The sequence below is a fragment of the Leopardus geoffroyi genome, chromosome C1, assembly GCF_018350155.1.
Source record: "Leopardus geoffroyi isolate Oge1 chromosome C1, O.geoffroyi_Oge1_pat1.0, whole genome shotgun sequence".
NCBI lineage: Eukaryota > Metazoa > Chordata > Mammalia > Carnivora > Felidae > Leopardus > Leopardus geoffroyi.
This window is the reverse complement of record NC_059328.1, coordinates 189,565,262-189,583,816: the sequence shown is the minus strand read 5'-3', so window position 1 is coordinate 189,583,816 and position 18,555 is coordinate 189,565,262. Positions and strand designations below refer to the sequence as shown.

General features: G+C 35.5%; 1 protein-coding gene and 1 non-coding gene across 51 annotated transcripts in view; both read right to left on the bottom strand.

The window, feature by feature from the left end:
* ABI2 (abl interactor 2) overlaps window positions 1–18,555 on the bottom strand; it is a 122,850-nt gene that overhangs the window by 66,036 nt on the left and 38,259 nt on the right. The window contains exon 1 of one of the 50 annotated variants that reach the window (XM_045480846.1): window positions 1,248–1,271. The exons of the other annotated variants lie outside the window; for them this stretch is intronic. The gene's annotated coding sequence lies outside the window, so the exon portion shown is untranslated. Of the gene's footprint in view, window positions 1–1,247; window positions 1,272–18,555 lie in introns of those variants that run through there. 50 annotated transcript variants of the gene reach the window in all.
* Window positions 776–882, bottom strand: LOC123600105. Its single transcript, XR_006713484.1, has one exon. It is a non-coding gene; the product is annotated as a U6 spliceosomal RNA (small nuclear RNA).

The window sequence follows — 18,555 nt, the reverse complement described above, 5'->3', positions numbered from 1 at the left end:
ATTTTTAACATAAAAAAAGAAAAGAGACTGTAGTTCAGTAGAAAGTACATGAGCCTCTGAACAAGAAACCTTTTATTTTCATGTCATCTCTACTATTTACTTTACAAGGTATCAACTTGGACAAGATTAACAGTTTCTCAATTTCCTCAATTAGAAAGCAAAAGAGATAAACCTCTATATCAACCATTCTAAGTAGTGTGAATACCAAATAAGATAATGAATGTAAAACCACTTTCTAAAACTACAAATCATGATATGCTGTCATTATCTCTTTGAGTGCTCATTAGCTATGCAAAGTTCACTACATTCCACTCTCCTCTCTTTCCTACACAGTACAGGAGTCAAAATTAACAACCCTAGATATGTTTTTCCAGGGAGAGCAAAATTCTTTTGAAGAAGGAGCAGTCAACAAAATAATCAAATTATACTCAGTTTATCTCGCAAAGAGTTAAAGATAACTATATTAGCTTTTTTTTCTCTTTTCTATCTTAATCCTTAGTAATCTCTTTTTTTAATTTTATTTTTTATTTTTTAAAATTTACATCCAAATTAGTTAGCATGTAGTGGAACAATGATTTCAGGAGTAGATTCCTTAGTGCCCCTTACCCATTTAGCCCATCCCCCCCCAACACACAACCCCTCTAGCAACCCTCAGTTTGTTCTCCATATTTATGAGTCTCTTCTGTTTTGTCCTCCTCCCTGTTCTTATATTATTTTTGTTTCCCTTCCCTTATGTTCATCCGTTTTGTCTCTTAAAGTCCTCATATGAGTGAAAAAAAATATGGAATGCTTCATGAATTTGCATGTCATCCTTGCGCAGGGGCCACGCTAATCTTCTCTGTATCGTTCCAAATTTAGTATATGTGCTGCTGAAGAGAGCACAGTAATCTCACTCTTATCAATACTTGAATTAACAACAGAGTTGAAACTAAATCTGGTAGAAGATAAATACTTAAAAAAAACCCCACCATACAGACTTCTAGATTCTGATTATACACGTAAGGAGCCTGAAAGACACTATTCCATCCTAACAAATAAAAAGCTCAACACAATGACAACAATTAACAACTTTTCTTGAATTCACAGTAAAAGCAGCAAGTCATTAACACTTTTCAGAAATTACTCTAAATCAGAGTATTAACTCTAGAGAATAATTCAAAATTAAAACACTTGGAAAATTTATTTGATAGTATGCCTCAAAGGATCAAGGGGATGGATATCTGGACAAACAAATATTTTCAATGTACCTTTTTATATTGGATAGTATTTGAGATTTTTTGAAGAGCAAATATTATCATTTCATGCTCTGCCTTTGTTCCTAGTGAATATATGAAATCATGTAGCTGATTGATCAAAGATATGAGACCCTTTTATACTAGGTAGGCTTTGTGTATATCTACTTTTCCACAGAAGACTGAAGACCCTGTAATGTAAAATATATGAGAGATGCTTTTTGTGGCTGATATAACATTGATGTAAACCAACAAGAAGTATGTATTTAGGGCATCATTCTTCTACATTAAAGTAAGGCAAAGGAACACTGTGAATTTTATAAATAAATTGCTATACCAATTGCTCTTTAAGGAAAAAAAGTTGGGAGTCCTTTAAAATCCTGATGTATCCTCATAATAGTGAAGTCATGAATATATAGAAGTCAGGAATGTCAGCTGATGTGATTGAAATGAAAGAATATTCACATACATCAGAGAAAAGTATAGCTTACTTTTCTACAAGGGCATACATTTATTGTACATTCATGTTTACTAAATAATTGGCCTGTCTTGAAAACCAAAGAACGCACAACTCTCAGATGATTGTATCAGGAGAACAAAAATGCTTTTATTTTTTTAACATTTATTTATTTTTGAGAGAGACTGTGAGTGGGGGAGGGACAGAGAGAGAGAGAAAGAGAGAGAGAGAGAGAGAGAGAGAGAAATCTGAAGCAGGCTCCAGGCTCTGAGCTGTCAGAGCCCAAAGTGGGGCTCAAACCCACTAACCGTGAGATCATGACCTGCACGGAAGTCGGACACTTAACTGACTGGGCCACCCAGGCATCCCCAAAAATGTTTCTTGATTGTTTGTAATCTATTTTTTCACCAAGGAGCACACAGTGGTGTGCTTTAAGTGCTTTATTTAGACCAAGTATGAACTTTATATATTTAATAAAACTAAATGGTTTCTAATGTATTAAAAGAAAAAAGTTATTCCTGAAACCCTTTAGAAGGAAAGGGCATAGATGACATGATCACCTATATAGAAATCCCAAAGAATTGACCAAAAAAATTCTTGGAACTTAATAAAAAGATTACATCAAGGTTGCAGGATACAAGGTTAACATAAAAAAGTCAACAGCTTTCCAGCAATGAATAGAGTAGCAATGAACAAGTGGAATTTGGTATTAAAAACAATATCACTTACATTAATAACCAAAAATATAAAATACTCAAGTACATATCTAACAGAATATGTCTGAGATCTATATAAGGAACATGGCAAAACTCCAACAAACAAAATCAAAGAACTGAATAAATGGATAGGAAGACTCAATACTGTCAAGATGCCCATTCTTCCCAATCTGAAATACAGAGTCAATGCAACCCCAACCAAAATACCAGCATATTATTTTGTGTATATCAACAAACTGATTCTAAAATGTAAAGGCAAAAGACACAGAATAGCCAATACAGTATTGAAGGAGAACAACAAAGTGGGAAGACTAACACTACTCAACTTCAAGATTCACTCTACAGCTATAGTAATCAAGACAGATATACTAATCAAGTATGGTACTGGTTAAAAATGGACAAAAAAGTTTCATGGAACAAAGCAGCCTAGAAATAGAACCACATAAAAACAGTTAACTATCTTTAACAAAGGAACAAAGGCAATACAATGGAGGGAAGACGGTCTTTTCAACAAATGGTCTGAAACAACTGGACATTTAAATAAAATACACACACACACACACACACACACACACACACACACACACACAGAGCTTATACTCCTCACAAAAAATTAACTCAAAATGGATGATAGACCTAAACATAAACTGCAAAACTATGCAACTCCTGGAAGATAACACAGGAGAAAATCCGGGTGACCTTGGGTATGTCAATGACTCTTAAATACAAAATCAAAGGCAAGATCCATGAAATAAATAACGGATAAATTAGATTTCATTGAAATTAAAAACTTCTGCTCTACACAAGACAATGTCAAGAGAAATGAGAAGACAAACCGCAGACTGGAAGAAAATATCTACAGAAGACACAACTGATAAAGGACTGTTACTCAAAATAAAAACAACTCTTCAAAGTCAACAATAGGGGAAAAAAAAATCAATTAAAACAGGGACCAAAGACCTTCACACACACCTCATCATAGAAGACACACAGATGGCAATAAGCCCATGAAAAGATGCTCCACATCATATGCCATCAGGGAAATGTAAATTAAAACAACAACAAGATACCATTACACCTATCAGAATGTCTGAAGTACAGGACACTGATAACACCAAATACTGACGAGGCTGTGGAACAACAGGAATTCTCATTCACTGCTGGTGGGAATGCAAAATGGTACAGCCACTTTGGAAGACAGGTTGTTGGTTTCCTACAAAACTAAACATACTCTAACCAGATGATCTAGTAATCCAGCTTCTTGGTATTTACCCAAAGGAGATGGAAACTTATGTGTACACAAAAACCCATACAGAAATGTTTATAGTAGTTTTATTCATAATTGCCAAACTTAGAAGCAATCAAGATGTGGTACATCATACCACACTAAAAAGAAATGAGTTAGCAAGCACTGAAAAGACATGGAGTAACCCTAAATGCTTATTACTAAATGAAAAAAGATGAATCTGAAAAGGCTACATGTTGTATGATTCCAACAATAAGACATTCTGAAAAAGGTAAGACTCTGACCATGAAGGCAGTAAAAACAACAGTGGTTTGCCAGGGGTTGGTCAGAGAAGGGATGAATAGGTGGAACACAGGGGATTTTTAGGGCAGTGAAAATACTCTGTATGATACCATAAGGGATACATGTCATTACACATTTGTCAAAACCCACAGAATGCAAAACACCAAGAGTGAACTCTAAAGTGAAACTGTGGTCTTCGGGTGATTATGTGTCAAGATAGGTTCATCAATTGTAACAAATATACCAATATCGTGGCGGATGTTGAAATCTCTATACCTTCCTCTCAATTTTGCTGTGGACCTAAAACTGCTCTAAAAAATAGTCTTAAAAACAAACACAAAATCATTCTCTGTTGTCAGCTACTTTCAACACAGGCATATCTGTTTCAAATTTCACAAATGTCAATGCCAACAAAAGATGTAAAAATTGAAACAGACTCTTAACTATAGAGAACTCTCCTGTAGCCAAAGGGAGGTGGGTAGGGGGATGGGTGAAATATGTGATGGGGATTAAAGAGTATTCTTATGATGAGCACTGACAATGTATAGAATTGCTGAATCACTGTACCATACACCTAAAACTAACACTGTATGTTAGTTAACTGTATTGAAATTAAAATTAAAAACAACAAAGTTTTAAAAGGATACAAAAATTATACTGTCATCAAACTTATATAAAATTAGAATTATGCTTATAAATTATACCATAAATTAATTTTTAAAAATTTAACAGATACCCTACAGTTGAAGGTAACAAAACTCCAATTCCTCTATTCTGACATTTGCCAAAATTTTTCATACTACACCTAGGCAGATTATTCAATAAAGAGCCACAGATTATAGGATTTTTAAGGTGTCAGACAGCATCTATTTAAGAATAACTATGAGAGAGACTAAATCACGGTATCCCAAATGAAAGTTCACAGATATTCCCCAGAAATCAGCAAATGTCTTTAATAATTTTTTGACTTTAAATTTCCACAATAATGTATTTACAAAATTTTAAAATTCACATATTAACATTACATAATATAAATCCTCTGGAATTACTGAAAAACTAAGACGCAAAGCAAATTCAGCTCTGCTTTGGGGCTCAACTGTGTCAGGCCAAAGTCATGCTACTTTAATTGCAAAGCAAATTAATGAGATAAAAGAGGCAAACAATATATAAATAAAGCATTTGCATCAAATGATGACCAAGTGTACACTACATTGTGCTGTACAAGCAATTAAAGTTTTTTAAAGGGTTTGCAATGGCTTAAATAACCAGGAGACTTGAGTCATTCCAAGGAACCCCCGAGAAGTCCATCGTACACTCTGTAATACTGCTCAAAATAATCTGTAAACCGAGACATCTGGGTGGCTCAGTCTATTGAGGGTCTGACTCTTAATTTTGGCTCGTCATAGTTTTGTCGTTCATAGGATTGAGCCCCCATTGGGCTCTGCGCTGACAGTGTAGAGCCTGCTTGGGATTCTTTCTCTCCCTCACTCTCCCAAAATAAATAAACATTAAAAAAAAAAAAAAGTTAGAAAAAAGAATCTATAAACCCACCACATATTCAAATTTCAAGGACTATTAAGTTTTGGCAAAATATTACCCATGACATTAGTGTTCCTGACTTAAATTTTATTAATTTAGTATTTTGTTTTGTTTATAAATTTATTACATATTTATAGTAATAAATATGTTACTAATAACTATGTCTTGTTACAAGACAGCTGTAATTTTAAGTGGCTTATATCTAAGTTTACGTTTGAACATTAAATAACATTATCATAAAAATTACATTTATTTTTCAAAATAAATCAAGTCAATACAGGCAGTCAGATTTCTTTCTTTCCATTTAAAAGGGTTTGATCTTTACTTAAGCCTAAGAATTACTATGTCAGTTCATATGTAATTATGAAAAAAGAATGCAAATACAGTCCTGTAAGCATTAAGATAACAGCCCCAGAACACATGTAGACTAGGGAGATAAATACTTTTTTCTGATCTTGGTCCCACAGAATAAGATTGCATTCAATTAACTAGAAATAACTCATTAACCTATAATACTCATTCTTGTACAAAATTCACAGACAGCTTAGTAACTATTTTCATTAGAAGAGACAAAAATCTGGTTTACATAAACTCTATGAAACAAAAATAACAAAAAATGACACATAGAAGTAAATGCTGAAAATGAACACTACAATGAAGGAGAACTGTATGGCCACTGTTACAAAAAAAAAAAAATGTTGACCTATCATTCAATGTAACATAACTATCATATATATAAGACACTGCTCTCAGAGCTAAGGAATTTTAAAACATTGTATCTGCTCTGAGGGATCTATTATGGGAGAAGACATATAAATAAATTACTAATGTGAATTAAACAAGGTTAATAAAAACTAAGAAGTACAGTGAAATAAACATAATATGATAGTATGAGGAAAAGGCATGTTGAAAACAATTATCAATTATGTCAAACACATAGGTCGATTTTTAACCAAGAAAATAATGAATTAACATAGTATACACAGCTGATTCAGAAAAAAAGTAATTCCCACAGATTACTTGTATTATACGTATCTTTTTAATCAGGTAAACCATTTTATGACAAGTCTTAAATAAATGTGTAAAAAAAACTCTACTCCCTTATTAATCTTCAAATAAAAATATCAGGAAACTTTTACATCATTATTACTTTGCACTGATAACCAAAACAGGTTAACAATGAAGACATGAGTAATGTTTTCATAGGATAAACACCCTATATATAAACAACTCCCTATACAAATAACTGTATATATTTTTCATTCTTAATTTGTAAAAAGCTTATTCTGTCTTGGCCTCTAAATCATGGGATTACAATACTGGAATCAGAACTTATTCAGACACCTCTAATTTTGGCTTAGCCATTAATTCTACCCCCAACCTATTACCTAATTCTCCCCATATTTGGGGGAGAGGCCATCCTCATCATCTTCTCTATCAGATCCTCCACCACTCAATTTGAATGTTAAAGAACACACATTTTCAAATATATAGCTACCCCTCCAATCCTTCAACACAGCAATTCTGGAAACACTTCAGCATGATCAACTAACATATTCTGACACACCTGAGTCTGACACTATAAAACACTATTCTCTGGCTTATCAGGTCATAATTTACCCTAAAAACATACCTCTATTCCAAGGGTTTCACTATTCTGATCTAAGCTTATATAAATTCCACTACCTTTATAGCTCTAAATCTATCTCAGAAAAATAATCAATTATGAAAAAGGCACAAATAGGGTGTTCACTGATGACACAATTAGTGGGGAAGGAAAAGAAACATAAGACTGATGAAACAGTACATTTATATAGTACATTCATACAGTAATGAGAACAGTATTGCTATGTATTACTGAGACGGAAATATATCTACAAAATAAGTGCAAAAGAGCCAGTTATGAAGCAATTTTAACACAATCATCCTGATTCTGTAGGTGCCTGTATGTAAAAATGAGCATAAGAAAAGAGTCAGAAAAAAATAAGCCCCAAAATATCAACATAAGTTTTCTCTGAATGTTGGGAATATAATTTATTTGGGTCTTTTCATAAAGATTACTTCAGGCAAGTATTAATTTTATGTGTCAGAAAAAAATAAAGCTATTACTTTTTAAAGTTTATTTATTTATTCTAAGAGAGAGAACAAGCAAGGGAAGGGCAGACGGAGAGGGAGAGAGAGAATCCCAAGCAGGCCCCACGTGGTCAGCATGGACGCCGATTTGGGGCTCGAACCCGTTAACTGTGAGATCATGACCTGAGCTGAAATCAAGAGTTGGACACTTAACTGACTGAGCCACCCATGCGCCTCAGAGGTATTACTTTATTTTTTTTTTTTTTAACTGTAACACATGCATTAATAAAAAGGAAGAGAAACTTAAGTGTTCTGCCCTAGTCAACTCTAAGGAATATCTGTAAGGCATAAATGTTCCAAAACAATTTTTTTAGTTAAACTTTCTGAAATGTATTATACATTTGCATGCTTACTAAAACAGTTATTTGGGGCTCAAAGATTTTTTATTATTATTTCTAAGTCCAAAATGAAGTTGTAAAGGGTCGAGGTTGCTGCACATCTACTATGAATAAGTCAACCCAAGGACATTCATTAAGGTTTTATAAGAATCTAGTATAACAAGAACTGATATTCTAAGTTTGAGATTTTTGTGATCACTTCACCAGCATATTTACTAAAGTTGAGATTTTTTCCCCATAAAATGTTCAATAAAAATTGGTATCAGAATTTCTACTTTACCTTTAACAGAGAAACCTATTAATTACAAAGAAGCTACAATATCTTATTTCCTATAAAAGAAACAGTGAATAGTACTTTAACAGAGGTTGTTTTGCAGTTCCTAAGCAGCAATGTCTGATAAATAAATGCCTGTGACTGACCTTTGCTATAAGTATATTTAAGTACTGACTAGATTACGGTTATATAATTTATGTACTAAAGGCATAAATAACACTTCAACCCAGCTATTTAATGTTCCTACTTAAATGAGATTAAGAAAAAAGAAAAAGACTTTTAGAAAAGAGGAAATTATCATAGGTTTACAGAAAAACATTACAATGTATGCTCTGTATAATAATCCTACAAAGACAGATTCTTACACAGAATAAAGTAACCTCCCTAGCAGGTCCATATTATGCAATGATTAATCCTTCCAACTTTGCTATGTCTTTAGTTTCCCTCATGATACCAATTACTTTATACGTGGAGATTTTCCCAAAACCTGTCTTCAAACTACTTCTCTTCTTATCGTACTTTCACTCCCCAGAAAGAAACTATTCCTTCCTCAGCTATCAATTTCAAGCACAGAATTTTAAAATCTATTTACAGCTTACCTTACATCTCTGCAAAATCCATATCTTAGTTGACATAGCATCTCATCTTGCATATTATGCCAGCTCAATATATCCATAACTCATCACCTTACCCAAAACGACTTCTTAATTCTGTTTCTTATCACCATTACTCCATGATCTAACATACTTTCCAACTTTCTGTATCCTACACCTAATTAGTTGCCAAGATACTTATATTCAATCTGTGTCTTACATTCTTTCTTTCAATTCCACTGCCTACAATCTACTTCAGGTCCTCATTACCTTTCTAGTGCTACTTACACAGGTTTCCAGGTCAGCTGTAGTATCTTACAATCTGACGACTGTCCTAAAAATTCATCTTCCTAAATCAGTTCTGAAACCCCCATAGCTTCTTTATACCTACTTCTATGTAAACTCCCCTATTTATCATTTACAGCCTCCCTTAATATTGCCTAGAATTTATCTCCCATTCAACCCTACTCGGACCTTAGATTACAGCTTAATGAAATTTATGGTTCTCAAAACATAGATCATTGCTTCTTACCTTAGCCTATTTACTTTACCTGTAACCCATCAACTTCAACAACCCATCCCTTGCCTCTTCAAGGAAACCATCCCTGATTGTGATACTCATCATTTCTTATTGAGAACTCATTCCCACAGCATTCGGTCATCAGACTTAGAACACGTTTTATAATATGCGCATGTTTCATTGACCCAAACTCCCACGCCCCCTAGTGGTAAGCCCTTTGAGGGGAAGTACTATGCCTTACATATCTTCATATCACATTACACATGGAAGTTACATATTATTTGTTGAGCTGTATCTACCTTAAGGTTTCAGAGAATCACGGTTACCTCTATCACCCAGTGGGGGTGGGGAGTGGGGACGGAGAAAAACTGCTATAACGGAGATTTCCTGGATCTCCATATGGTTTGGCACCATCCAAGCTATTCACGCCTTATTGTGTACCCCTAAGAAGAAGATTTACGCTTACTTCTCAATTTGATGTTCTGGGATTGGTATTGGGAAATAAAAAGAGTAAGAACTTTACCCCCTCTAGAGCACCTCAAAACTATAATATCACTACCACCAGATTCCTACCATTATTTATTTTTCCTTTCTACTTCTACTAAATAGAACCACAGATTTGGCAGATATTGTATAGATAATGGGGAGGGGAGCAGGAAGAGAATGACAATATTTAGAGAGCATGAGTGGGAACATGCAGGAGACAGTTTTCCTCTACAGATAACACCCTGGAGATCTACTGTCAGTTTCTTTCTATTCCCAAGCATTAAATCTCTTGCCTAGTCTAGTCCAGTACCTTACACTACCTGGAAAATAATACAATTATTTTTGCTCTGAGTATAAACTACAACCAGATTAGATAAAATATAGGTACTTAGTTCTCATTCAGTGTTAGCCCATCTAAAGTATTAAACAATTCCTTCTAGACCCTCCATGATATAATTTAATTCCATCAGTTTATTTTAATAATTTTGTTTTTTTTTGTTTTTTGTTTTTTTGGAGAGAGAGAGAGAGCGCTCAAGCAGGGGAGGAGCAGAGGGAGAGGGAGAGGGAGAGAGAAAATCTTAGGCAGGCTCAATGCACAGCCCAGAGTCCAACATGGGGTTCAATCTCACCACCATGATGATCATGACCTGAGCCAAAATCAAGAGTCAGATGCTTAACCAACTGGGCCACCCAGGTGCCCGTTTTAATAAACTCTTATTCACTGAACACATATTACATGACATATACCGTACTATGCAGCAGGACATCAAAATGAATACATGTTCTCTGCACTCAAGAAGTTTCAGTCCAATACAGAGAAAAGCAAACAAACAAAATATCAACACAAAATTTTCAAGGATACAAATGATATCCAAGTAGGAACACTATCCTAGACGACCATCCAAAGAGTCTCAAAAATGGAGTTATTACTACCAAGCAAGGGTGAGAGAAGTTATTCCAACTAGGGAAAACAGCCTCAACAAGGACGAAGAGGCATGAAAAAGAGTCCCTGGTTCAGAAAACATATAGTTCGGTATTATTAACGTATCATGAGTTCACTATCACCCCTGCATTAAGACTGGGATGTGCTGGAATTTAAGATTGGTATAGTAGCCGTTTTCCTTCTTACCAAACTGTTAAGAAGGTAAAATATCATACGTGTAATTAACCTAATTAGGTCATGGCAGACTCACAGCATCTGACTCAATACGTGGCAGAGGGGAGTATTCTTATAATACCTATATACTGAGCTTCCAATTCTGCATTCCAACAAATCTCATAACTAAACCAAATTTGAAAGAAAGACCCACCACTAAATTCCACTGAAATTCAAATAATAGCTTCTAAAATATATGACAATCATTACACGCAACTGGAAAGTTTTTGCCAAAAGAACGTGCAAAACATTGGAGATATACACCTACTATGCCTTCAGAATTGTTCAACTATTAGTTTCTATGATGCCTATGGAAGAATATATTCATGCTTTGCTTCCAGATTCTTGGATGGAGAATATAGTCTAAAAAAAAGACAGTACGGCATTCAAACTAGAATAAGTCATACATGACACAGTGAGACACAACATAATTCAATAAACATGGACAATTTACAAAAAAAAAAAAAATAACACAAAACAGACATGAACACGGGAAACTATTCCATACAAATGATGGGGATGGAGGAAGGATGACAAAAACAAAGCACTATTTTTACCAAGTAATTAACAAGGGGAAAAAAGTTTTTAAAAACATACCCACACTGTTTTAAATCTGCTTTGTAATTATCTTCCTTTGGCAGATGAAGAGAAGCTCATGACAAGGATGCCAAATGCTTTTTTTTAATGTTTATTTTAAGAGAGAGTGTGCGCGCATGAGTGAGGGGAAGGGCAGAGAGGAGGGAGAGAATCCCAATCTGGCTCCACGCTGTCAGCACACAGTGCCCGACACGGGGCCTGATCCCACAAACTGTGAGATTATAACCTAAGCGAAAATCAAGAGTTGGACGCTTAGCCAACTGAGACACTCAGGCACCTCGGGATGCCAAATATTCTTAAGAAAGCTAAAGTAATACTGAACCTGTAAGTATTATGGTATGAACTTATGGTAAAAAGTGCTAGATTCTTTTTTTCAATGTTTATTTTATTTTTGAGAGAGATTGAGCGGGGGAGGGACAGACAGAGAGGGAAACAGAATCTGAAGCAGCCTCTGCACCAGCTCAAACTCACGAACCCATGAAATCATTGCCTGAGCTGAAATAGGATGCTCAACTGACTGAGCCACCCAGGTGCCCAGAAAATTGTGCTAGACCCTAAGGCTGTTATATTTTCCTATATTAGGAATAGGGTTAACTAAAAAATAAGCTCCTAGTTAGAAACAACAACAAAAAAGGGAACTAAATGTGCAAAAATAAATTAAGCAAACTTGGGGCACCTGGGTGGCTCAGTCGATTTGAGTGTCCAACTTTAGCTCAGGTCATGATCTCAAAGTTCATGAATTCGAGCCCCACACTAGGCTCACTGCTATCAGCCTGTCAGCGCACAGCCCACTTTAGATCCTCTGTGCCCCCTCTCTCTGAGCCTCCCCCGCTTGCACTCTCCCAAAACTAACTAAATATTTAAACATAAATAAAAATAAAATTAAGCAAATCTATTATCACTCATTAAAAATGTTAATATTTTGCTATATTATGTAATATTTATATTTGCTATCTCATTGTTACACATTATATTTTCATTAATCATGGAAAAAATCTGTAAATGAGTACAAACAAAATATACAGTATGCATTTAATTATGTAAAAACATTCACAGAGCAAGAATGGGGAAAAGAGAAGTTTTTACATCACTTAAAATATTAGGGTAACTTTTTCCTTTTGAAATATTTTTAAATGTGGTTATAATGTCATATGTACACTAAGCAAACATAAATTTTAAAAAGGGATGGGGTGCCTGGGTGGCTCAGTCAGTTAAGCTACCAACTACTGATTTCAGCTCAGGTCATGATCTCAAGGCTTATGAGTTCAAGCCTTCCGTCAGGCTCCATGATGACAGTTCTAAGCCTACTTGAGATTCTCTCTCTTTCCCTCTCTCTCTGCCCCACCCTCATTTGCTTGTGTGCATGGGTGCACACTCTCTCAAAATAAATAAACTTTAAAAGGTGACAGATGAAATTAAAAGCACAGGCAACAAAAGAAAAAGCAGATAGGGGCGCCTGGGTGGCGCAGTCGGTTAAGCGTCCGACTTCAGCCAGGTCACGATCTCGCGGTCCGTGAGTTCGAGCCCCGCGTCGGGCTCTGGGCTGATGGCTCAGAGCCTGGAGCCTGTTTCCGATTCTGTGTCTCCCTCTCTCTCTGCCCCTCCCCCGTTCATGCTCTGTCTCTCTCTGTCCCAAAAATAAATAAACGTTGAAAAAAAAAATTTAAAAAAGAAAAAGCAGATAAAACGGACTTCATCAAAGTTTTAAACTTCTGTGCAAATGACCCTATCAAGACAGTGAAAAGGTAATCCACAGAATAGGAGAAAATATTTGTAAATCATATATTTGATAAGGGATCAACAGCCAGAATATATAAAGAACTCCTACAACTGAACAACAACAACAAAAACAAGAAACCCAATTAAAAAATAAGTAAAACACTTTGGGGTGCCTGGGTGGCTCAGTTGGTTAAGCACCCGACTTTGGCTCAGGGTCATGATTTCATGGCTTATGGGTTCAAGCCCCCATGTTAGGTTCTGTGTTAACAGCTCAGAGCCTGGAGCCTGCGTCAGATTCTGTGTCTCTGTCTCTTTCTCCCTCTCTGCCCCTCCCCCACTACACTCTGTCTCTCTCTCCTTCAAAAATAAATAAACATTTGGGGCGCCTGGGTGGCGCAGTCGGTTAAGCGTCTGACTTCAGCCAGGTCACGATCTCGCGGTCTGTGAGTTCGAGCCCCGCGTCAGGCTCTGGGCTGATGGCTCAGAGCCTGGAGCCTGTTTCCGATTCTGTGTCTCCCTCTCTCTCTGCCCCTCCCCCGTTCATGCTCTGTCTCTCTCTGTCCCCAAAAAAATAAATAAAAACGTTGAAAAAAAAAATAAATAAACATTAAACAATTTTTTTTTTTAGGGGCGCCTGGGTGGCTCAGTCAGTTCAGTGTCTGACTTTGGCTTGGGTCATGATCTCACAGTTCATAGGTTCAAGCCCCACGTCGGGCTCTGTGCTGACAGCTTGGAGCTTGGAGCCTGCTTCAGATTCTGTGTCTCCCTCTTCCTCTACCCCTCCCCGACTCTGGCTCTGTCTTTCTCTCAAAAATAAACAAACATTTAAAAAAATCTTTTTTAATTTTTTTAAATGAGTAAAACACTTGATAGAGATTTCTCCCAAGATATACAAATGGCCAAAAAACACATGAAAACATGTTCAACATTACATCTTTAGAAAAACACAAGTGAAAACCATATGGCACTACTTTATATATATTAGAATGGCTATTACTTAAAAAAAAATAACAGAAAATAACAAATGCTGGCAGCAAAGAAATTAGAACCCCTTTGCATTGTTGGTAGGAATGTACAATGGTATGGAGACTATGGAAAACAGTTTGGTAGTTTCTCAAAGAGTTAAACACAGAATTACTAATATGATTCAGCAATCCCACTTCTAGGTATACACCCAAAAAATTTGAAGCAAATACTGAAAAAGATACTTATACACTAAAGTCCACGGCAGCATTACTCACAACAGTGAAAAGGTAGAAACAACCTAAATACCTCTCCACAAATGAATGATAAATAAAATCTGGTGGAACTAAACAATGGGATATAACAGAACCTTAAAAACAAGTGAAATTCTGGTACATGCTACAACATAGATGAACCTTGAAAACATAACATTAAGTGAAATAAGCAAGACATGAAAGACCAATGTTATGATTCTACTTATATAAAGTACTTAGGGGGTGCCTGGGTGGCTCAGTTGGTTAAGCATCCAACTCCTGACTTCAATTCAGGTCATGATCTCACAGTTTGTGGGTTGGAGCCCCACATCAGGCTCTGCTCTGGCAGCACAGAGCCTGCTTGGGATTCTCTCTCTCTGCCCCTCTTCTGCTCACATTCTTTCTCTCTCTCAAAATAAATAAAGTTTTAAAAAATAAAGTAACTAGAATAGGTATATTCATACAGATAAATTATAGTAGAGATACCAGTGCTGAGAGGGGAATGAGGGACTACTGTTTAATGGGTACAGATTACTTCTTCCAAATTTTTTTCAGTTAGAATTAAAATAGACTCCTATCTCCCAAATCTAGCCATTACTAAGGTCTTTCATTAGCTACAAGGAAAGGGTGTTTAGTAACACCAGCATGAACATGCTTCCCACATCAACAAGCAGTGACTGATTTCTTCTATTTGTGATTATGAAATCAACAAAAACTACTTTTACTTCCCAGTGAAACTTTACCATTATAGTGCTGACACCATACTTAGCCACAATATATCAAGAAAATACTGAAGGAGACACAAATGGTTTACTACACATGAGCACATGTCATTTACAAGACAGAACTCAAATTAAAACTGACAAGCCTTCACTATCTCAAAAGTTTCAAATTCAAAATTTCAAAATTCAAAATTCAAATATCAAAAGAATTTCATAATTGCATGTAAGATCTCACCTCCATGATTACTATTTATCACTAGTCTCTTTTATAAGGATATAAGACTAAATCCTTAAGTCCATTCCCACTTCCAAATTACTAGAGTCATGCTGAATCTAAGTTGTCTCTAAGAAAGTCAAATGGAAGTGGGAACCTATTTGGGACAGAAGTCAAGAAATTTAAAAGACAATGTAAAGTATACTGTATTTAAAAGCATGGAAATGCAGAGTACTCCTGAATCCCCACTATTGCTTAGAAACAGCAAGCAATACAAAGTAAGTGCCCAAAAAATAATTAAAATGAAAATATGAATGAGATGTAGAGTATAAAGAGAAGAAATGATGACTAGGAACTATGCTTCAGAACCCAACCTTCAGAGACTATGATAATGAGAAAGTAAACAATCTGTAAAGGACGAATGAGGTAGAACACCTGAGACTGCAATGTCACAGAAACCAAGATAAGAGACTGTTTCAAGAAGGAAGACATGGTCAGTGCTACTGAGAAGTCAGAAAAGATGAGGTCATATCCAGTGAATGGCTGTGGCAATATGGAATCATTTGATGAATTTGAAAAAAGTCATTTTTGTTTAACAGTACTATAGAAACCAGATTAGAATGAATGTTAAGAAGTGAAGGAAGCAGAGGTAGGTAAGTCTGTGAAAAATGTTTGTTCATACAGGGAATTATAGAAAACGGACCACAGCTAGAAGAAAATACAGGGTTAAAAAAAAGTTTAAGATGGGAGATAACAGAGCATGTTTGCATGCTGAGGTAAATGATCCAAAGGGACAGGAACAGTTGAAGAGGCAAGAGAGTGTAAGCAAAAGAACAAAATATTTGAGAAAGAGCTCAAGTGGAGCAATTGGTCTTTGATAGAAGGAGAACAGTTCTATTAATGGAAAAGAGAAAAGGGAGAAAGTTGCTGCAGCTATAAGGTTTGTAGATTTTAAGGCGGAAAGATGAAGGAGATTTAGTCTAATGGTTTTAATCTATGAAGTACGAAGCAGGGTAATCATATAAGAATAAAAAAGACAGATTTTGGATATAAGAAGAGACAGATGAGGATATGACAGAATTATTTCAGACAGTAAAAAACATGGATGATTAAATGAGATCATGCATGCCAAGAATTTAGCACAGAACTTGGCACAATGAAAGAGCTCAAAAAATGACAGCCCCTTTTATGTTATCTGATCTCTAGATGGAAAAAGTTTGCTAAATATAAAGCAATGGTCAAAAAGACAACCATGATCTTCAAAAGCGTTATACCACAAAATGTTTTAAATCATAAAATGAAGTTTCAAAATGGAAATAAACAAAAATCCATACCCAATGGTATAGAAAGAAAAATTAAAGTAATAAAAAAATTTGAAGACAAATTTGAGACAGAAAATTTAAAACTTCAACTCTGTAGAAGACAGTTACGTTAAAAAAATAAGCCACAAATTGAGAAAAAAATATTTACAAAACACACATTTGATAAAAGCCTGGCATCCAAAATATACAAAGAACTCTTAAAACTCAAGAATAAGTAGGGGCACCTAGCTGGCTCAGTTGGTAGAGCATATGACTCTGGATCTCAGGGTCATGAGTTCAAACCCCAGTTGGGTATACAGCCTACTTAAAAACAAAACTCAAGAATAGTAAGCAATCAATTTTTTTAAAAAAGCAAAGATCTGAACAGATACTTCACCAATGAGGATATACAGATGGCTAATAAGCATATGAAAAGATTCAACATGTCACCAGGAACTATAAATTAAACAATAACATACCACTACACACCTATTAGAATGGCTAAAATACCAAACACCAACAACACCAAATTCTGAAAAGAATGTGGAACAAGAACTTTCTTTCACTGCTGGTGAATGGAAGACAGTATGGCAGTTTCTTACAAAACTAAGTATACTTTTACTATGTGATGCAATAACCATGCTCCTTGGTATTTACCCAAATGAGGTGAAAACTTAGGTTTACACAAAAACCTGCACAAGGATGTTTATAGCAGCTGTGTTCACAAATACCAAAACTTGGACGCAGCAAAAGTGTCCTTCAATAGGTGAATGGATAAACAAATTGTACAAACAAATCATACAATGGAATATTATTCAGCAATAAAAAGAAATGAGCTATTAAACCATAAAAAGACTTGGAGGAACCTTAAATGTACATTGCTCAGTGAAAGTAATCAATCTGAAAAGGCTACACATTGTATGATTCTAGCTATAAGACATTCCAAAAAAGGCAAAACTATGGACACAGTAAAAAGACTGCTGGCAGTTTGGGGAGGTAAGGAGAGATGAACAAGGGGAGCACAGGGGAATTTTAGGGCAGTGAAACTGTTCTTTATGATACTGTAATTTGTCAAAATCCACAGAATACATAATACCAAGCATGAATCCTAGTCAACTTCAATGAATAATAATTATGGACATTGGCTCATCAGTTGTAACAAATTACCACACTAACGCGAGACGTCAATAATAAGGGCAAGGGCGGCGGGGGGGGGGGGGGGGGGGAGGATTAGGGGTATATGGGAACTCCCTATACTTTCATTTTTCAGTAAACCTAAAACTAGTCTAAAAACAAGGTCTACTTTTTAAAAAACCTACAACCAATAGACTTACGACAGAAAATCATTAAGAACAACACAAAGGTAGAGCAATGGATAGAACAGGAAATTCATTAAAGAAAAAGTAACATAATAAACAAAAAGACGTGTAACCTCACTAGCAGAGCAGTTTCATGCTTAAAGCCTGTAATCCAACAAATTTTTGTCTCCACCATTTACTAGCTATGCCACCATAAGCAAGGTTTTAAACTTTTCCAAGCATCTGTCTCTCAAGCGTAGTGTACTGACTAGGATCAACAGCATCATATGGAACCCACTTGTTTGAAATGCAGAACCCTGGACCAAATCCTAGAATTACTGATTTAGAATCTGTTTTAACAAGATGCCTAGGTGATTCGTATGCACAGTAAACTTTGAGATGTCTACTCTAAGTCTCAATTTTCTCACTTCTAAAATGAAGAGATTACCATTTATCTCAGAAGACTATTAAAATTAAGATGAAACACATAGTAGCCACCAAAAACTTGATAAAAT